Raw genomic sequence first — 23,729 nt, forward strand, 5'->3', positions numbered from 1 at the left:
AAACTTACAACTGCCTCAATGTTCCTAAATTATTGATTATGCAGCACGGTGACAATATGTAGTGTTTACAATAGGTGTGAGACATCAAATGTACTTAACTACCATTTTCTTAAACTGCTTATCCTCTGTTGCTTGCCATTTATAATCTGCCAAATCTTCTAGTCCTTTGTTGCATGTATAATTTAGAACCATCTGTTCTATGTGCTTTTAACTATTTAAACATTTTTCACCTACCTACAATTCACATAAATGGCAGACATTCAATTCAGTCAAGCTTTCAGTCATAGTGTTTTACATAAAGCACATTCCTAAATAAATAGCATAGCAGATAACACCAAAGAAGGCTGCAACAGAGATAAAAACACACCCCATACAACATAAGTTTTTATGTGTTAGACAAACCTTTTCAATGTACTCAGAATTGTTTCTATTAGCTTTTTTCGAGTTAATTGTAGTCAGTGTTTTTCCCCAACCCAGAAGACAAAGAGAATGCAAATTAAATACAGACAGTTTCATGTCCTTGTTAGAAGAGAAGTAAATATGCTGACTGAAAATGACTGCAGGAGACAGAATTACACTTTCCCATTCAATTTACAGTGCCTCCTATTTATATACCAGTCAGTGTATCATTAAGTTTGGTCATGTGACCAACCGAACTTTAGTGAGGTGAAAAACTATTTTAGACAAGCAAGTTAAAACAACACTAGTTTATATTGTTTACCTTTTCATAATGGCTGACAAAGAGAGTATAGCTTGAGATTTTATTTTTTAAATCAATTCTGCCTTTTAAATACTGATTACATTTTCGCTGATCATTTTACTTAATTATCTGCTACTGAATTTGTAAAGTATCTAGTATCTCCAAGTATTTTCAATAGTTATCTTCTCAAAATGTAAAGAAATATGTACAAAACAGAGTATTTAATTACAAAAGGAGATCTAGGTCATTTTTAAAAAGTATACACAAATATTAACAAAGCTGATTAAAGGAAAATCCACAACAGAGAGTGGAGTAAATAAGAAATAAAGTATGCTGATTAAAAATAACATTTAAATCCTTTAAATTATAAAAAAAAATGTCGACAAAAGCTAGGTGAAAACCAAAGGATACTATAAAAGTTTCCCCCATTTTTTTGCACATAATTTTCCACCTGTTACCAAAACATAAATGTGCAGACACTAAAGGTTCATTTTGAGAGCACAACACAAAAATAAGCAGCATAGCTTATCGTTAACCTGTAAGTTACATAATCCTTTAAATGGTCCCTTAAAAACATGATAAAAATTAAGCGAAAAATTCACTCCTGGGAAAATTTCTCAAGTTTACATGACGTCACTGGGCCCCCTGAACATTCCCTAAACTTTGAGTCTTAACCAGACACTTTTTGACTTTGTAGTGTTTCTTTCCATTTCTTAAATAAAAAAGAGAGAGAGACTTGGGAATAAAAATTGCCCAAGATGGCGAAACGCTTGTTGTTTAGAGGGCAGGGGAAAAAAATGGAGGATATTGTAATATACACAAAGGGATAAATTTCAACAACTCGGCCAAGGACTGCAGCTGCTTCTCTCTTTATAAGGAAGCAACACACAAAAGATAAATACAGAGGGAAAGAAAAGAAGAGAAAAATCTCCCAAACAGCAGGGCTAGTTCTGACTCTCCGAACACTTCCTGCTTTTCCCATGTTCCAATTCTGGGGTTCGTGGAACTACTTTAAGGGGAGAGGAGCCGCGAAAAGGAAGGTGGGGCGAGAGAACGACAAGGAGATTAAAAGAGCGAGGAAGAGTTGAGAGCAGGAGGCAGCTCCCAGGGAAGAACTGCTAGGAGACAGACATGACTGTAGGAAAAGCTGTGTTCCTCTAACGCTCTGCGTTACTGAAACAGACCTACCCAGGTATCTAGATCTTTTCCCAGTTTCACCTGCCCCCCCACTCCCACTCCACCCCCAGCTCACTTCAGTAACTCTGGAGCTCCCAGCTACTCAGGGAGAGCGAGCAAGAGGCCCGAATTGGGGGGTGGGGGTGGCAGGCGCAGCTAATCAGTCCTAGAAGGAAGAGGGGGCGGAGGCAAAAAAGGGCAGCAGTAGGCGGACTGGAGTGGGGGGGTATCTTGAAACTACCCCGGCGGGGATGGGGGGAGCAGCGGATATTCCTGGATAGGAACTACGATCGCAAGAGTGCCAGAGGTTGTTTAAGAAGCAAAACTGTTGGTGGCAACCTGAGCGCTGGAAGCCGAAGGGAGGAAGAAGGAGACGCGAAGCCGGGGCGGCGGAGCAGGGCGGCCGGCACAAAGGAGGCGGACTCGCGGCGGCAGCGTATGCCCGCGCCGGGGGATGCACGGCCCGCGGCCCTGCTAGACCGAAGTCCCGCACTGGCAGCTACGAATAAAGTTTACATTCTCCTGAGACCGCACCCCCCACCTCCCACCCAGGACCGCGCTTCTCCGCGTCCTCCTCCCCCAAACTGCACTCGGGACCCCGAGCACCATCCCAGCCTTCCAGCCAGCACAACAAAGAGACACACCGACCGGCGAGGGTAAACAGCCGCGGCAGGGCGAGCAGGGCGGGCAGAGCGAGCGCCTCGAGATAAGCAACTCCCGAGTCTTCCCCGCTCGCCGGAACGTAGTTTCTCCTTTTCTGTTTCAACCGGCTTTACATTTGGAATCTTCATCTTCTCCCGCACCCCTCACACCCAAGGATTTTAAACTCACCTTTACTTTCGAACTGAGAGTTGCGGTGGATGGGATTTTTGCCTTCTCCAGATGGTTGAAGGTTACGATTTTTGTTTTTGGAAACCCTACCACCTCCTTATTTCTATTACTATTTTTGCAAGAAAAGTATAAAGAGAGTTGGAGTGGAGGTGAGATTTGTGATCGGGAAAGCCCTGGACTCCCTCCTTCTCCGTCTTCCGCCTCTCTCTTCTGATTAGTTCCTATCCAGCAGCAGATTGAAGCAGGAGATGATTCTTCTCAAGGTTTGTTCAGCAGCTTCACTTCTAGGCGAAGGCTTCATGAACCAAGTGACGTCAACCAACAAGGCTTCTCTCTCTCTCCTCTCTCTAACAATGAAAGTTGCTGTTAACAAGGGAAAAAAGAGAGAGAATTGTTTATACCATTTCAGTTCCAATAATAAATGACCTATCAGCTCCTAAAGTAGCCAAGGGAGGGAGGGGGTTGCTTCTTCCTCCCAAGAATGCTGTAGCTTTGAGTTTGTACCGTTCCTCGTCCCGAAAAAGTTAAGGAACTCAAATGTTTTTGTTCTACTTCTAAAAGTAGAGAAGACAGAAAATAGGATTGAAAGTGTAATTTTTTAAAAAAGTACACCGAAAAGAGGGAGCCCAGATTAATCATTTCCATCTAAACATTTGGTTCGTAAAACTCAGAATTCGGTTGAAGTCTAAAAGCTAATTTAATATGCCAAGAATTCGTGGATGTTTAGAACTCAAAAAGCAGGCGCAAAAAGGTCCCGGGATAAAACACTACTGCCCTAACACAGGCAAGTTAAACCGACTGCTGTAATGTTTATGCACTGAGTAAAAATTTAAATAAAACGTTAAAATAGTAAATAGTTTTAAAGTTTTAAGTTAAGACTGTAAAAGGTAACCTCAGTATTTTCCCCCTCAACTTCTGAGAAGGCAAAGAAGGGGAGGGATAACTAAATGTAGGAATTAGAACACTTGAAAAAAAAAAAAAAATCAAGACTGGGCAGCCCATTGCTCCATCTTTAAAATACACACGAGGTATGTTATTTGTCTACTCCCAGAATTTTTTTCAACTTTCATTTTCCCCCACCAATTTCAACATCCTGAAACCAATAAAGTTAAAGTAAAGGTGAAGTACACCCCATTCCCTGCTACGGCACACTACACCATAGCTTCCTAAAAGATGATTCTTTTTTTAAAGGCCTTAACCTTCGCAACACTTTATTAACCAAGACGACAAATAAAAATGTTTTTCATTGAGGTAGTGTTTTTCCCCTGAAGCACGTTAAAGTCTCGAAAGTTCATATTATTAAAAATTGCATAATAAAATTTTTAGGAGGAAGAGCAAGTGAAAGGCAAGCTATAGAATAATTTGACCATATATGTATATTTTGCACATGCATATGCGGATAAATGTATCTTAAAAGATGCTATTGTTTTATGTTTCCTCTTCAGCCACTGGCTGTGATTTTAATTGTGCTGGAGGATCTTCATTAGTATTAACACATGGGGAGATTTCACAAAGCTGCTTCATTAGGAAAAAAAAAAGCTTGGCAGACTAGGTCTTTTTGCATGCACTGAGAATGTCAGCCTTACCTCGGTCATTTGTAACATAATAAGTGCAAGTACAATGATTGCAAAGCAGGAGCACTGGGGGAAGGGCAGAAATACTGCCTGTCTAATAGGGATATCTGAAAAGAAGGCTGCTCATTACATAGTAAAATGTATGCTAAAAATTAGTGAAGATGATGTCTCAGGAGATTGATGCTAAATAAATTAATGTGCTGATATGTTTTTAATTATTATTTTTGTAGTAGTTTATTTCATTCTCAGGATTCACATAGAGCAGCAAAGCTGTGCTAGCACTTATTGATTTTTTTTCCCTGCCACATTCCCGGAATACAGATTTTAATCATTTCACTACACCACACTCAGTAATTTCATTAAAAACTGGAACCTTCCATCCCCAGAAAAGCATTTAATTTCAATGACATACAATTTCTCTCTTAGCAGAAAACTGTCTCTACAGTAAAAGCTGGCCTAAGGTTCAAATGCATAATTTAATCCTGAGTTTTCCATGCTCTGCATTCCTTTGAAGCTATAATTTGAGTAACTACCTAATAACTGTAATAAGGACAATAATTTCCTTATAATATATTATTAACTCATATTTAATTAACTCAGAGGCCAAGCTCTGTACATGTATGACTGGGTCAACAGTTCCACAATAACAAAACTTACAAATAATTCTCCAGAAAAAAAATATAGATTATGCTATAAGTGTGGAAAGCTAGCATTTAGATATTACTTTAGCAAAGAAACTTGCAAAAAAGTTCATTCACTTTTATATAACAGTAGTCATTATTCAAAACAGTATTTTAAAATATTTGGAAGAATTCACGGACATTTCTTTATATAAATAATTTTAATATTAATATTTCAACATTCCATTTCTGATATTTTGCCCAATCACTAGCATTACTGTTAAAAATAATCAGTTTTGAAATGATAAAAAGAAAGCACTAGATTCAAGTTGTTTCAATTTTCATAAAGAATTCTCTTAAAACATTTCTCTTGAAATAAAGTTAGGTGGCACACTTCAATAACTTGGATGACCAAAGATATATCTTTTACTTAAATACTTTAAACAATATACTGCAAAGCATGGTTCAACTTTTGTTTCCAATAATATTTTGAATAATACTGGGTTTCAAGATAGCACATTGGTTTTCCAAACAGTAAGTTTCATAGGAATATGTAATTTACATTGCCTAGTTTTTAGAGGAAAAAAGCCTGCGGGAAAACTATTTAACATAATAAAACTCATTTTGTAATTTAAATTTTAGATATATGCCTAATCCAAGGAAAAAAAATGATACATAGATAATAAAAGCAATTAGCTTATATAAATATAAAAATTCATATTAAAAATTTCTATCATTCCCCTCAGTGGTTTTATGACTAAAAAAATTTTAAAGTGTGTACATTTATGTGTGTATGTGTATATCACATATATATATAAAATTTCAAGTTGTAGCCGTATATAACACAAAGTTGTCTTTTCCTTGGTTGAATGATGAAGTAATATAACAAAGTAAGACTTAGTGTCATTAAAGATTGTTATAAAGGATAAAAGTAGTGATAATGAAAAACTTGATTTTGGTGTCTTTAAAATATTTTATAACTATATTTTTATTATCATCAAGGGCTTTTTATATAGTTTGGAAATATTTTTGCAACATTCTCAAAGGCAAAGTACAGTTAAATGATAATCAATAATTAACAAAATAGTTAACAAATGAAAAACTCACATAGGTTGATATCTAAAATTCATAAAAGGAATTTTTGTATTTCAATAAAAAATAAAATCTTCAATTTTTATATTAAAATAATCTTCAAAATAATTGGGGGTTATTTGGTAATTCAAATATATTACTTATCCAATTTAATCTATACTTTTAAAACTGCTATTTAAAAATAATTATACACTAAAAATTTAAAACTGGATTACTCCAGTATTTGATACCCCCTTACTAAGAAGTTGTGCTTAAATTATTTTTTAATATGATTCCTTCCCTTTTTTTATGTTATCTACATTTAAGTGTTTCAAAGATGACAACTCTTCATAGAGTTGAAGGGAAAAAAAGGGAAAATAATTATAAGTTATAAAATAATTTGGCTCCCACAGCACTTAAGTCTTCTACTTAAGATCATCACCTAAATTAGTACTTGATCATGTACAGAAGGTGAAAGAATTTAATAATCAAACAGATCTTTTCCAATATTACTGATAATTATTTCTGAAATTCTATATATGATACATACCTATCCCATAAACGAAGTATTCCACCACTGTGGACTAAATTGTTGCACTTTCTTCTGTAAAGCATCATCTACTTTTAGGACTAAGGCAAAACTTTTCAAATAGGTAGATATAAAGATGGACAGGTATCTAATTTACTACTGTAGTTATTGTACAGGGACCTTCAAAGGGTAAGAAATTGCTGTGTACAGAGAACAAAGTCTAGGCTGACTATAAAAAGCTAAAAGAACAAAAGATCTTAATGGTAGAACAAGCTGGCCACTGTCATGTCTTGTTTCTGTTTCAATCAGTACAGACTAATGAAGCTTTATTTGTTTTCATTCTCTGAACAAACATTTGAGTGCTCGCTATATGCTATGCACTCTGCTAGAGGCTGGAAGGACATGAAAAGCTCACATTCTGGTTGATGTTGAAAGTGTGAAATTCCTGGGAGATTAGAGGCTCACAAAAATCACATTATAAAGATACAAATAATAAAGTTTTGCAAGAATAACGAGGGTGGGGCAACAACTAATTCTGACTGAGGGTCTATGAAAAGCTTATCAAAGAAATCCCATTTGAGCTACATCTCAAATACATACCAGGCAAAGAAAGTGAGGGTGGATTCTGAGTGAAACCTGTTTAAATACAAAGAGCTACTACTACATCTTATGTCCATCTACTAGAGTGAGAAATACAATTTAGCAGGACTATTCAGCATGAGGTGTGGAATATCAGGGACAAGAAGGAAAAGGAGGCAGGGACCTGTGAGTGAAAGGCTTTATGGTTGAATTTATCCTGAGAGCCAACAAAGGTCAGCAAACAAGTGACATGATCAACCTTATTTTTAGGGAAAAATAACTGTGTAGGCAGTGCACATGATAGACTGTAGTATGAAGAGATTGCTTAACAGTCCATGAGGGAGTTCTGTGGTGCAGCAGGTTAAGACATTGTCACTGCAGCAGTTTGGGTTGCTACCGTAGCACCCCTTCAGTTTGGAGCCTAGGAACTTCCATGTGCCACAGAGGTGGCCAAAAAATAAATTAATTAATTAAAAAACAGTCCATGAGAAAAATGGTAAAAGACAATGGTACTGGAAGTTTAAAGTGAAATATTTTTGAGGTAAAATGTGGATTGTGTGACTAAGTAAAAGCAGAGTAAAAGGAGAGGAAGGGCTACACGAAAACCAGAGATTTCTGCCTTAGGGAACTGGGTAAATGCTGCAGTCATTTAGGTAAAGTCAGAATACATAAGGGATGGAGTTCCCATTGTGCATCAATGGGTTAAGGACCAGATGCAATCTCCTTGATAAGGGTTTAATCCCTGGCCTCATTCAGTGGGTTAAGGATCCAGTGTTGCCATAAGCCATGGGGGATATGGCTTAGATTTAGTGTTACTGTGGCTGTCGCATAGGCCTCAGCTGCAGCTTCAGTTCGACCCCTAGCCTGAGAACTTCCATATGCCACAGGTACAGAATATATAAGGGAAAACAAATCATAAGGTAGTTTGGAATTAGAAACAATTTATACTTTATAGAGCACTCTTAAATGGGATTATTAAAATCAACTGGAAAGTTTTTTTCAAAATGTACATACCCGGGCCCAGTTATCTACACATTGACTAGATCTGGGGTGGAGGCTAAGTATTTATTTTCTTTTTTTAAAAACTGATGGTGTTTCTGATACACACTGCTGATTAAGAACTTAGTTGATTATAAGCACAAGTTGATTATAAAATTCATCTGGAATAAACAAGAAAAGTTCAGAAAACTCTGCAAAAAGAGGATTGGGAGTAAGGGGAGGATGTCATATCAGATTAATAATGTAACAGCATTGGCACATGAAAAAAGACAAGAGAAAATTGACAAATTATCCAAATGCATATTAACATAGATGAATGCTGATTCTCAAAGCAGTAAGGAAGAGATGTACTTTTTCATAAGCAATGTTGGGATAACTGGTAATCATAAGGAAAAAGTAAATTTGGATCTGCTCCAAAAATAAATTTAAAAAAAGATCAGATATTTAAATACAAAAATTTGAACCCATACAAGTATTAGGAGAAATTATAGGTCAATTCCTCTGTAAACGGACAGTAAGGAAAAAGTTCCCAGCATTGGTCAAAACTAGATGCAGTAAAGTGAAATATCAGTAAATTTCAAAACATAAAAACTTTTGTATGACAAAAAAGAAAAAATACTGCAGGCGAAGTATAAAAACAAATGAGAAACTGAAAAAATCTGTAACACATGAGACTATTTAATAACCCTACATATAAAAAGTATCTAAAGTTGAATAAAACACCAACACCCTGATAGATATATGGTAAGATATGAACAGACATTTCACAGAAAAAGAAATGCAAACGTCCTTTAAACAGAAATATTCTCAAACTTGCTCTTAAGAGAAATGCAAATAAAGAGTCACTGAAATATGGAGTTCCCGGTGTGGCTCAGTGCTAGCAAACCCAACTAGTATCCAAGAGGATGCAGGGGTTTGATCCCTGGCTTTGCTCAGTGGGTTAAGGAACCTGCATTGCTGTGATCTGTGGTGTAGCCTGACCCCTAGCCTGCGAACTTCCATATGCCGCAGATGTGACCCTAAAAAGAAGCAAAAAAAAAAAAAGAATCACTGAAATACTATGTCTCACCCAACAAACTGGCAAAAATCCAAAAGTTTTACAACACAGCCTGTTAGTGAGGCAGTTGTGAGGAAAAGGAACACTCTCAAACACTGCTTGTTAGAGTGAAAAAGAGAAAAACCCCAACAAGAGAATTTGATATCTAGCAGTTATACGTGTATTTTATATTAGAAAATTCCACTTCTAAGAATCTGACCAACACAAAAGAATATAATATAGGCATATAAGAAGTTATTCTCTGAAGCATTGTTTTTTATAGCAAATGTCTATGTGAAAATAATAGAGAAATCTCACTAACATGAAGTCTGAAGACCAAAAGAGGGAGCACTCATCCATGTACCAATCAAGATCTATTCAGATACCAACAGGAAGACTTAAATCATGTCTCTCCAGCTGGAAGTGACACTGTTTTACTACCAATGCCAGAGGAGAAAGATCTCTTCCTTGCGTGGCAACAGCTCAACCAATGAGAAATTGTCACAACTCAGCCAGTTAAGAGCCATCATAATTTGAACTCCCAGTTTCCTCCAAGGGACTTCTTGTTTATGAATGCCTCTTCCAATTTTTCCTTTTTCTCTATAAAAAACTTTTCTTTCTTTTGCTTTATAGGACTTGCATATGGTTCTCATAGTTGCATGTCCTAAACTGCAAATCCTTGCTGTTCTCAAATAAACCCATTGGCTATTAATTGTTTTAGGTTAACATCTAGAAATAACCCAAATGCTCATCATAGGGAAATGGCAGGATAAATTATAGCATATACAGGGAGTTCACGTCGTGGCTCACTGGTTAACGAACCTGGATAGGAACCATGAGGTTGCAGGTTCAATCCCTGGCCTCACTCAGTGGGTAGGGGATTCAGCTACACCATTGTGGTATAGGTCGAAGACTCGGCTCAGATCCCGCTTTGCTGTGGCTGTGGTGTAGGCCGGCACCTGTAGCTCCCATTAGACCCCTAGCCTGGGAACCTCCATATGCTGTGGGTGCGGCCCTAAAAAGCGAAAACAAACAAAAAATTATAGCATACACATATGGTGGAGTTCTATTAATTTTTAACAAGGAATAAGGAATATATGTAGCATAAAATACTTCATCATCAACTCCAGTATATATTGTTAAGTTAAAAAAGCAAGATGGAGAAAATCATCTATGAGATACTGCCATTCATTTATATAGTTACCTCATTTATTAAAAAATTTTATGACCGCACCCAAAGCACATGGAAGTTCCTGGCTGGGGACTGAACCCATGCCTCCACAGTCACCCAAGCTGCTGTAGTCAGGTTCTTAACCCAATGCACCACAGAGGGAGCTCCTCTCATTTTTTAAATGAAAAGTCAAAAAATTAAAACACATGGTTACCTGCAAAAACAAAGTGAGCAGAGCAGTAAAGATAGAATGGTAGCAAAGTTTTTCATAAAACTTGTTTTGTAGGTGTGATTTTGGGAAACATATAAAATAATTTACATAATTATAAAACAAAAACACATTAAATTGGAGTTCCCATTGTGGTTCAGTGAGTTACAGACCCAACTAGTATCCATGAGGATGCTGGTCTGATCCCTGGTCTTGCTGAGTGGGTTAAGGATCCCACTTTGTGGTGAGCTGTGGTGCAGGCTGCAGACGCAGCTTGGTTCCCACGTTGCTGTGGCTATGGCATAGGCTAGCAGTTGCAGCTCCAATTGGACCCCTAGGCTGGGAACATCCATATGCCACAGGTGCAGCCCTAAAAAGCAAAAACAAACAATTACATTTTAAAAGCAATCCCTACATCTAAGGATGACCTGACCCCCTTGCTGTACAGTGGGAAAATAATAAAAAAAAAAAAAAACCAAAACAAAACAAAACAAAAAAAAACAAACAAAAAAAAGACATCAGTTCACACCAAAAAAAAAAAAAAAAAAAAAAGCAATCCCATCAAAATGAAAGCTAAATGAAATCAATGAACTTACTTGTATATGGAGTTGGTGGCATAACCATACAGAGAAGAATATTCTAAGTGATTTTAAATGCAGTAAAGTTTTTTTTTTTTTTCTCCTGGCTGCCCTGCAGCATATGGAGTTCCTGGGCCAGGGATCAAATCTCACCCACAGTTGCGACCTAAGCCGCAGCTGCAGTAACATGAGATCCTTAACCCTCTGTGCTGGGCCAGGGATCAAACCTGTGTCCCAGTGCTCCCAAGACGCTGCCAATCCTGTTGCACCACAGTGGGAACACATAAATGCAGTAATTTTTTAAAAACCACATACAAACACTAACTTAACAGTACATTCCTCATAGGATTTAAACTAATAAAATGAACTTTAAAGCAGCAACTACAAAAGAGAAACTTAAATTGTTATCACTAATCATAGTTTTGTAGTATTAACTTGTGATGTTATTGTAATATTACTGCATGTATAGTCTGAGAAAAAACAAATGGTTAATTAAGTTGGATGTTTTTTGTGTGGAAAAAAAAGAAGCAGATCTAAAAATCAATGTTACATAAAATTTCTGATCATGAATTTGCACTGGATATGTTAGAATGAACTAATCAAATATTTTCTAGAAAATATATATTTTAGTTCCACCCACCATAAATGCCTAAAAATGGCATCTACTACAGTAGCAACATGCATACACTTATGTATCCAGTTATGGCTGCTAAACACCATTCACCCCTGAAATGAATTCCTTGAAACAATGTCTGATTCTAGGCTTGGGACAGGAAATATCCAGATAAGCCTAGAATACCCTATCATAGGATTAAACATGAAAACTATCAAAGATTATTGGGGTCATGTAAAAAGGACTTGGGAGTAAATTCGAAGAAGCTAACTTGAGGTGGTTCCCACTGGCCAAAGATGAGACAATTTTAATTTGTTAAGAATTACTACAATAGGGAGTTCCTTGGTAGCTCAGTGGGTTAAGGACCCAGCATTGGCACTACAGTGGCTGGGGTAGCTGCAGTGGCAGGAGTTCCATCCCTGCCTTGGAACTTCTGCATGCCACAGCTGCAGCCAAAAAAAAAGAAAAGAAAGAAAGAACTACAATGAATTGAAACACACACACAAAAAATATCTTAAAGTATGAGTTGATAATGATACTGAAAAAAAAAAAAAAAAACTTTATGGAGTTCTCTTGCGGTGCAACTGGTTAAGGATCCAACATTGCCATTGCAGCAGCTTGGGTGGCTGTTCTGGTGCAGGTTTCATCCCTGGCCAGAAAATTTCCATATGCCTTGGCACAGCCAAAAAGCCCCCAAAACACAAAAAAACTTCATTGTTCACCTTTGAAGAATGCTAGGGAACCAATCACCTCATTATTTTGAAAACTGGTAAATAAATAATACAAATTATGACTTTAGTCAACATTTCCTATCAAATATACCTTAGAAAATCTAATTTGAAATTATTTTTGTATGTATAGATATATATGTATATACCTATGTCTGTATGTGTTGTATGTATATAGGTATGCATATGGATATAGTGTATACATCTATATCTTAATATTTCAACATAATATTTCATTTTTTTAAAAAGTTTAAATGTTATTGGCCTGCACTAACAGTTATTATGAGCAAGGAAATAATACAGATTTCAAGGTAGATAAAACAAAGAAGGAATATAATATTCTTATCTGATAAACAGCAAAATTACCAATTCATTAAGACAAACTTAAAACACTGGAGTTACATATCAAAGTTTTGAAGCAATCAAAACTTATACCAATGTACAGACATCATTCGCGTGGTCTTTCTCATAGCAATCCTCCATGAAAGCCAAAGGCATAATGATGAATAAGCTGATTGAATTAACAAAAAAAAGTTCACCCAAGTCAGTCACATAAGGCTGTGCATATTATACAGGAAACCACTCCAGGGGCAGCAATATACTGAATCCAACTCATTAAAGCCCATGCAGTCAAAACTTAAAGTTTCAGAAATTCTGCAAGCTGGTTGTTAAAACACAGCCATTATCAAAAATAAATATTTTAAAACTTAAAATAAATTATATTAACAACAAATAAATATAACTCATCACTTCTTATTTTATTATGTTTTACCATCATTGATGCCCTTGAGGTTATTTATGCCCACTGCAGTATGCAGAAAAAATGATACAGTGGTATGCTACTGACATCCCTTCCCAACTCTATTATTAGTGATATTACATTGGTAGTTTGAAATAGACCACGGCGGAAATGTTTAAAACGTGGAAATCAGCAAACACTACAAAGCAGGGCATAAATTTAACATTTTGGGGTTTTTTTGTTTTGTCTTTTCTAGGACCACACCCGCGGCATATGGAGGTTCTCAGGCTAGGGGTCTAATCAGAGCTGTAGCCACCAGCCTACATCACAGCCACAGCAATGCGGGATCCAAGCCTCGTCTGCAACCTACACCATAGCTCATGGCAATGCCAGATCCTTAACCCACTGAGCAAGGGCAGGGATCAAACTCGCAACCTCATGGTTCTTAGATTCATTAACCACTGAGCCACGACGGGAAATCCAAATTTAACATTTTGTTGACAGTCTACAATTAAGAAAGTGATAGGGAGTTCCTGTCGTGGCGCAGTGGTTAACGAATCCGACTAGGAACCATGAGGTTGCGGGTTCGGTCCCTGCCCTTGCTCAGTGGGTTAAGGATCTGGCGTTGCCGTGAGCTGTGGTGTAGGTCGCAGACGCGGCTCGGATCCTGTGTTGCTGTGGCTCTGGCGTAGGCCGGCGGCTGCAGCTCCGATTCAACCCCTAGCCTGGGAACCTCCATGTGCCGCGGGAATGGCCCGAGAAATGGCAAAAAGACAAAAAAAAAAAAAAAAAAAAAAAAAAAGAAAGTGATAGGAAAAATGTTAACCAAATTAAATTTATTTATTTATTTATTATTTTATATATATATATATATATATATATATATATTTTTTTTTTTTTTGTCTTTTTGCCATTTCTTGGGCCGCTCCCGCAGCATATGGAGGTTCCCAGGCTAGGGGTTTAATCAGAGCTGTAGCTGCTGGCCTACACCAGAGCCACAGCAACTCGGGATCCAAGCCGCGTCTGCGACCTACACCACAGCTCACGGCAACGCTGGATCCTTAACCCATTGAGCAAGGCCAGGGATCGAACCCACAACCTCATGGTTCCTAGTCGGATTCGTTAACCACTGCGCCACGACAGGAACTCCTAATTAAATTTAAAGTGTTACACAGAAACAGCACGAAAAGGGAGAGAGAGTAATCTAATATTTTTTCATTTCTTAAAGTTTTATTATAGTATAGTTGATTTATGATGTTGTAATAATTTCTCTGTACAACAAAAATGACTCAGTTATACATGTATACACATCTATTCTCTTTCAGATTCTTTTCCCACACAGATTATCACAGAATATTGGGTAGAGTTCTCTGTGCTATATAGTAGGTCCCCACTGGCCAATCAGTCCATATATCTCAGTGTGCATATGCCAATCCCAAACCCCTCATTCATCCCCCTGCAATCTTCTAATATTTTAAACCTATTAATGAGTTAGTAAGAAGTCTTTGATCAAAAAGTAATTTCATTTTCATCTTACTCTTTAACTTAGACAAAAATATCAATGACCATTTATATTAAAACTACATTCTTCAACAATTGTGCAACTATACGTTGGCTACAGATAGGGACATAGAAACAAGATTTTGGTAAACATCAACCAAAGTGTTCTATAAGAATAAATTGGCTATATGGATTTTACAATTAGTACTGCATATGTTACGATTTGCAAAATGTATACATTTTCATTCCAGAAAGATTTACCAGCACACCTCTGTTGGGAAGGACCACAATCACTAGCCCTTGAGAAGTGCACTGTCCAACTGAAAGATGTAAACAGTCCAGATATCTGATACAATGCGTTAAATGCTCTAATATAAGTATTCAAAGTGAAATGAGTGCACATGAGAAGAAGCAGTTATTTTTTTCTGGGGAGAGATAGGGGAAGGAGAATTCATATCCTAATTTGTAAAAGTCCATCTCATAGTAAAACCTTCTTTGCATTATAATTTGTCCTAATATATTACATATATTATTTTTAGCACTGAAGTTTGTAACAATTTAGCCCTGAAACACAGTTTTAAGCTCTTCAAGGTATTGATACATGCCATTTGGGCAAGCCCTCTGAAATCACAGAAATGATCTTTTTTCAGCGTCATGATGAAATATTTTTATCTATCTGATTTCAAAAATTCATATGACTACTTTCCCTCTTGACAGCCAACGGTTTCAAGTTGGGGAAAAAGGAGGTTTTTTGTTTGTTTGTTTGTTTTTGTTTTTAGGGCCGCACGTGTGGCATATAGGAGGTTCCCAGGCTAGGGGTCTAATCGGAGCTGTAGCTGCCAGCCTACGCCACAGTCACAGCAATGGAGGATAGAAGCCACGTCTGCGACCTACACCACAGCTCAGAACAACTCCGGATCCTTAACCCACTGAGCAAAGTCAGGGATCAAACCTGCGAACTCATGGATGCTAGTCAGATTCGTTAACCGCTGAGCCACGACGGGAACTCCCTTTTTTTCGGCAGGGGTTTATATTCACTGCTCATTTATTTTCACAACATTCTGAAGAATATATACTCAAGGACCCAAATTCAATCATAGGCATGGTTTTCACTATTTCTTTTAAACACTAAATCAAGATCAAAGTCCATATTCTTTATAGACAGTTGTGTCTGGGAATAACACACTGTGAGAAACAATATTCAACTGCCAACTCTTTAACTAGTGTAGTGCTATTGTTTCTCATATTCTGCTTGTACTCTGTCAATACTGATTCCAACAAACTTTTTCCAGAAAATTGTTTGGTTCATAAAATAATCACAAACCAAATTTTAAAAATATCTTCCACCTTAAGCATGAATCTTTAGTGATTTAAAAAAGAAATCAGAGATCCCACTGTGGCACGGGGTGGTGGGGAGGAGTAAGGACACGGTTGTCTCCGTGGGGGAAGGGGGTTCAATCCCTGTCCCAGTGAAGTGCCTTAAGAATCCAGTGGGGCTGCAAGTGTGGCTCAGATTCTATCCCTAGCCCAGGAATTTCCATATGCCAAAAAAAAAAAAAAAAAAAAAAAAAAACCAAACAAAACAAACCCAATAAGCTCTCAGGCACATCTCCCTCATAAACAGTAAAACATTCAATGTATTCTTTACATAGAAGGTTTCAACCAAGTGTAAAGCCAGATATCTAATAGCATGCACATGTTAAAGAGTAGTTAGAGGGAGTTCCCGTCCTGGCACAGCAGAAACGAATCCGACTAGGGACCATGAGGTTGCAGGTTTCATTCCTGGCCGTGCTCAGTGGGTTAAGGATCCAGCGTGGCCGTGAGCTGTGGTGTAGGTCACAGACGTGGCTCGCATCTGGCGTTGCTGTGGCTCTGGCATAGGCCGGCGGCTACAGCTCTGATTCCACCCCTAGCCTGGGAACCTCCATGTGCTGCGGGAGCGGCCCAAGAAATGGCAAAAAGACAGGAGTTCCCGTCGTGGCGCAGTGGTTAACGAATCCAACTAAGAACCATGAGGTTGCGGGTTCGGTCCCTGCCCTTGCTCAGTGGGTTAAGGATCTGGCGTTGCCGTGAGCTGTGGTGTAGGTTGCAGACGCGGCTCGGATCCCGCTGTGGCTGTGGCTCTGACGTAGGCTGGTGGCTACAGCTCCGATTGGACCCCTAGCCTGGGAACCTCCATATGCTGCGGGAGCGGCCCAAGAAATAGCAACAACAACAAAAGACAAAAAAAAAAAAAAAAAAAGAAATGGCAAAAAGACCAAAAAAAAAAAAAAAATTAAAAAATTACTTTTTATAACCTCTCTCTCTCCCATATATTTATAACCTTTCTATCTTTCCCATTCTTGACTGGAGACAAAGAGAGAGAGAGAGAGAGAGAGGGAAATTATCCTCCAAGAGGCAAATAAAATGATAGAAATCACCTGGAAACAAGATAAGTTGGATCTTTTAAAATAGTAAAAAAGAAATTTATACATTGTGAATTTTTTATTTTATTTTTTTGTCCTTTTTTTTTTTCCCAGTGCCACACTCACGGCATATGGAAGTTCCCAACCAAGGGGTCAAATTGGAGCTGTAGCTGCCGGCCTACGCCACAGTCACAACAACACAGGATCCTAGCCACATGTGCCACATATGCCGCAGCTCACGGCAACACCAGATCCTTAACCCACTGAGCAAGGCCAGGGATTGAACCTGTATCCTCATGGATACTAGTTGGATTCGTTATAGCTGAGCCACAAGTTGATTTACAATGCTGTGATAATTTCTGCTGTACTGAAATTATTTCTGTATAGCAGAAATTATCACATGTTCAGTACATGTATAACCAAAGAGTGATTCAGCTATACATGTACACACCCATTCTTTTTCAAATTCTTTTCCCAGACAGATTATCACAGAATATTGGGTAGAGTTCCCTGTGCTATACAACAGGTCCCCACTGGCCAGTTATTCCATATACCTTTTGTGGAAGTTTTTATGTGTGGCTTTTGTTGAAAAAATTAGGTTTAATTCTTTGAGACTTTCTTGGAGGGTCGCTCTTACTACTCAGAGAGGAAATACACCTTATACCTAAAGGAAGAGAGCCCTTGGGATTTAGACCATTCCCTCAATTCAGGAGTCCTGAAGCCTCTGCTTCTGCCAGGAAATCATCTCCAATCCTCACGTTTCCCTTTTCAATCATCCCTTCCCAGCAGCTTTTCTATTTTTACACAATAAGAAAAAGAAAAATGTAAGGGGACTCTATACATTGATTCCTCTACTATTTTAACTGTATTAATGATGAATCTCAGAGCTCCCATTGTGGCTCAGTAGTAAGGAACTGGACTAGTATCCATGAGAATGTGAATTCTATCCCTGGCCCTGCCCAGTGGGTTAAGGATTTGGTGTTGCCGTAGCTGTGGTGTAGGCTGGCAGCTTCAGCTCACATTCAACCCCTAGCCTGGGAACTTCCACATGCCACAGGAGCAGCCCTAAAAAAGAGAAAAAAAAGATGAATCTCAAGATCATCATTAATCTTGACATTAAGATAAGATTTTAGGGAGTTAAGTATGGGTCTGGGTGCCACACTACGCTTTGGCAAATCTTCTGTTTCCTTCCTTGGCTATTGTCTTTTGAAATACATGACATGAGCTTCTATCCTGTTTCTTATTTTCTGGTTACTGCTGATGAATATTTTCTTTTCTTTTTTTCTTCTGGTTCAGCTATTCTTATCTTTTTAATTGTTGAAGATCATATCATTAGGTATCAGAGGAGGGAAATTCTGTAGCTTCTTTCTATATCTTTACATAAGAGTTTCTTTTCTTAATTGCAAACATGCTTAATTGAAAGCATATTAATTATTTTCAGATGATAATGATGCATAATAAAGCTTATAACCTAGAGGAATTTTTGTCTTCAAAAGCCTAAAATCCTTTAATATGTCCCTTTATTATTAGACCATATGATGTTTTCTCTATCATTGTCATTTAATTGTTCCTAGAATACTTACTGAACACCTATTATGTGCCAGTTACTATTATAGGTGCTAAGGATGCAGCAGTAAAAAAAAATAAAAATAACCTGCCCTTACAGGGCTTACTTTCTTGTGTGGAGAAATAGGCAATAAACACATAAGCAAATACATTGTGTATATCAGGATTAAAAAACTTTTTCTGTAAAGGGCCAAATAGTGAATGTTTCAGGCTTTATAGGCCACGTCTCTGCTGCAATTACTCAACTGTGCCACTGTAGTTAAAAACTAGCCATAGGCAACATGTAAAAAAGTGTGTGTGGCTGTGTTCCAAGGAAAGTTTATATACAAAAACAGATAGTAGTTGGAGTTCCCAGCATGGTGCAATGGGATTGGCAGTGTCTCTGCAGTGCTGGGATGCAGATTCAATCCCTGGCCCAGCATAATGGGTTAAGGATCCAGCGTTTGGCCCCAGCTGTGGCGCGGGTGGCAACTGTAGCTTGGATCAGATCTCTGCCCTGGGACTCTATGTGCAGTGGGGCAGCCCAAAAATTAAAAAACAAAACAAACAAAAAACAGACAGTAGTTATATTTAGCTCACTGGCCACAGTTTGAACACTCTGCTATATATAATTGTGACAGGTATCATGGAGAAGCAAGGGAAGGGAAGGGAGGGAGCCAAGATGTACAAGAGGTTCTAGAAAAAGTGAAAAAGGGCCTTATTGATAAGTTATCTGAGCAAAGACTTGAAAAGTGAGGGAATAAGGCATGTAGAAATATGGGGAAATTGCTTCCCAGGCAGAGAGAACAAGATTTAAAAATGTCCTTCAGCAGGAACATGCCTAGTTTGTTCAACAAACAGTAAAGAGGCTGATGTAGTCAAGAAGAGCACCGACAAATAAGGTCAAGAGAGACGGTGCCACATTTTGCAGGGCTTTTGAGGCCATCATATAAAGACATTGACTTTTTTTTTTTTTTTTTTTTTGCAGCACCAAAGCACGAAGAAGTTCCAGGGGTCAGGGATCAAACCCATGCCACAGCAGTGACCCAAGCCACAGCAGTGACAACATCAGATCCTTAGCCCACTTGGGCCATCAGGGAACACCCAAAACATTGAATTTTACCCTAAGTAGGAAACTGCTGTGTAGTTTTGAGCAAAGAAATGACATGGTCTGATTTAACTTTTAAAAAGTTCTCTCTGGCTTCAGTTTTAGAATAGTCTGTAGCTAAACAAAATGGAATTTAGACCATATAGGAAGCTGCTAAAAAATTCCAAGCAAAGGATGATCATACTAAGCTTAGAAATGAGGGCAGAGATTGAAGTAGTAGAAAGTGGTCAGATTCTTTACATTTGAAGGTAGAGGTAAAGGATCTGTTAATGGAGTTTGATATGTAATATAAGAAAAAGATTGCCAGTGCATGACTCCAGAGTTTCTGTCCTCAGAACTAAAAGCAAAAAGTTAGCATTTAATACATAGACTGCAAAAGAGTTGCTTTGGGTGAGGGAGTTGGGGTTTGGTGTAAATCAATAGTTTGGTATTTATCAAGCTGAAGATGCTAACTAAATACCCAGGTGGCAATGTTAAGCACAAAAATGACTCTATAAGTTTGGAGTTCAGGGAAAGGTCCAGGCTGGAGATATAAATTTGGGAGTTACTTGCTTATAGTATTTAAAATATGAAATGGTAGGACTCCCCTGGTAGCTCAGCAGGCTAAGGATCCAGCATTGCCCAGAAACTTCTGCATGATGTGGGCATGGTCAAAAAAAAAAAAAAGACATGGTGAGATCATCACCATGCCCTCTAATACTGTGGTAACTTAGAAGCTGGAGATATGAGGAAAAACCAGGAAAATAAGGGATGGCCACTAGTGAAGAGAGTGAAAAAACAAAGAGCAATGTTTTAAAAATCAAATAAAAAACATGTTCAAGAAGGACATAGTGATAAATCGTTTCAATTGCCATTGATAAACTAAGAGTAAAAATTAGCAATTGGATTGGAAACGTATACACATCACAGCATTTTCACTGAAGTGGTTCCAGAAAGTTAAAAAACAAAACCATCTTTCAGTTCAGGAGTACGTCTTTATGAAGTTTTTTTCTATATGGGTTGGGAAAATAAATATTTTCTGAACCCTTGAAAATCTGAGAATATTTTCAGGTTCTTTTCATACATGAAAGACAAATCAGTTAAGCACAAAATTCTTTTTTTTTTTTTTCCCTTCTTTCTTTCTAGAGCCGCACACATGGAATATGGAGGTTTCCAAGCTAGGGGTTGAATCGGAGCAATAGCCGCGAGCTTACACCACATCTGAGCCGTGTCTGTGACCTACACCACAGTTCATGGCAATGCCAGATCCTTAACCCACTGGGCGAGGCCAGGGATCAAACCCTCATGGCTCCTAGTCGGGTTCATTAACTGATGAGCCATGAGGGGAACTCCTGAGCACAAAATTCTTAAATCAATTTTATCCTTCCTCTTAAAATTCTCTCTCTCTCCACGGTCTTAGGGAATTTATAGAGAGAGTTGAGACCATCCTGATTTTTACTTTAAGTAAATGATTCTTTTGCTTAGTTGTTTATCCTTATTACAATAATTCAAAAAGACATCAGTTGCATTTAAGAATGGTTCTCTTTTACCTTGATTTTTCTTTTATTAGGCTGAATTATTTAATTAGAATATTTAGATTAAAAATCTTACATTTTTAATGTTTGCTTCTTTTCCAGTTATTTTACAGGATACCTAAGTTGAATATGTTTCTGTTATAATATGATTTGCATATTTTCTTCTTCTTTACCTCTGCTTATATAGTAAACTCAAGATAGTTATCACTGATTTGTCTGCATGGTTATTTAGTTACATATTGCCTCTAATATAGACTTAAATTCTATCAGTGCATTTTTAATCACCATGAAATCTTTCTTCGTATCACTCAACTCCTTTTTTACCTAAGATTTTTCTATTCTCATTTAGGTTTTCTGCTCAACTTGTATTAACAACATACCTACTCTCTAACCTTTATGACAGAAATTGAAAATGTTTATAAGATTTTCTTCTAGTTAGTTTTTAGTGTTATATTGTTTCATTAACATGGGGAATAATACTAATTTTCTCTTGTTCTGTAATACATTTTCCATAGATTGTTGGAGTAACTTTTTTTTTCACTTTAATGAGGTGATGTTTATACCAATTTAGTATTTGTCGTACTGACTTCCTTTCTACACACTTACATGATTTACAGCTTCACAGATTTATAGCTGGGAGGAATATATAAATATACATTTTATATATATATATATATATATATATATATATATATATACACACACACACACACATACATAGCAAATGAGTATATATTAATGTGTGAGTGTATATAATTTATCATTAGATTCCCATTAAGGTCATCAAGTAGTTGAGATTTCCTAGGGATTAGGCCACTCACCAAAGGTAAGTTTACTGACTTTCACATCCTTTCCACATGTAAACTACATTCATTCCATTTCAGCAGCCCCAAAAGTCTTAACTCATTTCAGCACCAACTTTAAAGTCTAAACCCCAAAGTCTCATGGGTAAGATTGGAAATACAACTCATCATGACAGAAAATTCCTCTCTAGTTGTTAACATAACAAAACCAGACAAGTTATAAGCTTCCAAAATACAATGGTGGGACAGGCAAAGGAAGACGTTCTCATTTTGGATATTCTCATTCCAAAAGGGAGAAATAGGAAAGAAAGAAGACATGAGGAGTCTGTGACCTATACCACAGCTCACAGCAATGCCAGATCGTTAACCCACCGATCTAGGCCAGGGATTGAACTTGCATCCTCATGGATACTAGGTGGATTTGTTTCTACTGCACCTGCAACAGGTACCCCTTCCATTAGATCTTAAGGTTTGAGAATAATCCTCTTTGGCTTAGTAGCATAAATGGGCACAATGGGATGGCAGCTGAAAGCTATTGCATCTGAAACTGAGCAGGAAACAGCCTTGTTCTCTGGGCCTGGAGTGGGAGTGTCAGCTCTGATGATCTCTAAATCATCTTGGGACCATGCTTCATATTTCTTTAAGAATAACACACATTTGCAGCTAAACAGGTCTGAAGGCCTGTCCTGTAGAATCAAGGTCCTACAGCCATCCTTCATTTTGTCCTGTTTTCTTTGTCTCTTTAGTTCAAACTGATAGAGTCTCTGCTGGTATAATTCTCTCTTCCTGCTCCTGCTGAAAAGGCTGATTAAATCCGAGTTGCACCTATGATAGATCTCTTTATCAAATGGCCCTTCAGCTACAACCTAAGCGTTTTTGTCAGAACAAGCTTTTCATTTTTTGCAATATGGATAGGCTGAAAATTTCCAAATATCCAAATCTGGTTCCATTTTGCTTAACCAATCTGTTTTCAATTCATCTCTCTCTTCTCACCTTTTACTACAAGCAATAAAGAGGATTCAAGCCACACCTTTAATGCTTTACTTAGAAATCTTTCCTAATAAGTATACACATTCATTACTCACAAGTTCTATCTTCCACAAAACACAAGAACACAATTAAGGCAAAGTCTATGGTACACCATAACAAGGATTGCCATTCCTCCAGCGTTCAATAATTTGTTCCTCATTCCATCAGAGACTTCTTCAGAATGGCCTTTAATAATTATTTTTCTACCAACATTTTGTTCATGATTATTTACGTGTTCTTTAAGAAGATGAAGCTTTCTCTTTTTTTCTTTTTAGGGCCGTGGGTGTGGCATATGGAAGTTCCCAGGCTAGGGGTTAAATCAGAGCTACAGTTGCTGGCCCACACCACAGCCACAGCAACACCAGAGCCAAGCTGTGTCCGCGACCTACACCACAGCTCACAACAATGCTGGATCTTTAACCCACTGAGCGAGGCCAGAGTTTGAACCCGCAACCTCAGGGCTCCTAGTTGGATTCGTTTCTGCTGCGCCATCAATATAATCAAGCTTATTGAACATATCCATTACCTTCAAAAGTTTCCTCATGGGCCTTTATTAATATTACCGTCTCAATTCTTCCATGTTAAACTTTTCCTTGTTACTCACTTCTGTAATCCCAGAACCACTGATTTACTTCCAATCACAATGGATTATGTTGCAATTCTAGAATTTTAC

At 37.7% G+C, this 23,729-nt stretch overlaps 2 long non-coding RNA genes across 3 annotated transcripts in view; one reads left to right on the forward strand and one right to left on the reverse strand.

The window, feature by feature from the left end:
• LOC110256931 overlaps nucleotides 1-23,729 on the reverse strand; it is a 171,731-nt gene that overhangs the window by 90,499 nt on the left and 57,503 nt on the right. The window contains exon 4 of one of the 2 annotated variants that reach the window (XR_002339014.1): nucleotides 2,708-3,070. This is a non-coding gene — a long non-coding RNA (uncharacterized LOC110256931). Of the gene's footprint in view, nucleotides 1-1,952; nucleotides 3,071-23,729 lie in introns of both variants that reach the window. The other variant, XR_002339013.1, reaches the window with a different exon arrangement.
• On the forward strand, nucleotides 2,118-20,536 carry LOC110256932. Its single transcript, XR_002339015.1, has 2 exons — nucleotides 2,118-2,970; nucleotides 19,591-20,536. It is a non-coding gene; the product is annotated as an uncharacterized LOC110256932 (long non-coding RNA).

The sequence above is a fragment of the Sus scrofa genome, chromosome 15 (assembly GCF_000003025.6).
Source record: "Sus scrofa isolate TJ Tabasco breed Duroc chromosome 15, Sscrofa11.1, whole genome shotgun sequence".
Lineage (NCBI taxonomy): Eukaryota > Metazoa > Chordata > Mammalia > Artiodactyla > Suidae > Sus > Sus scrofa.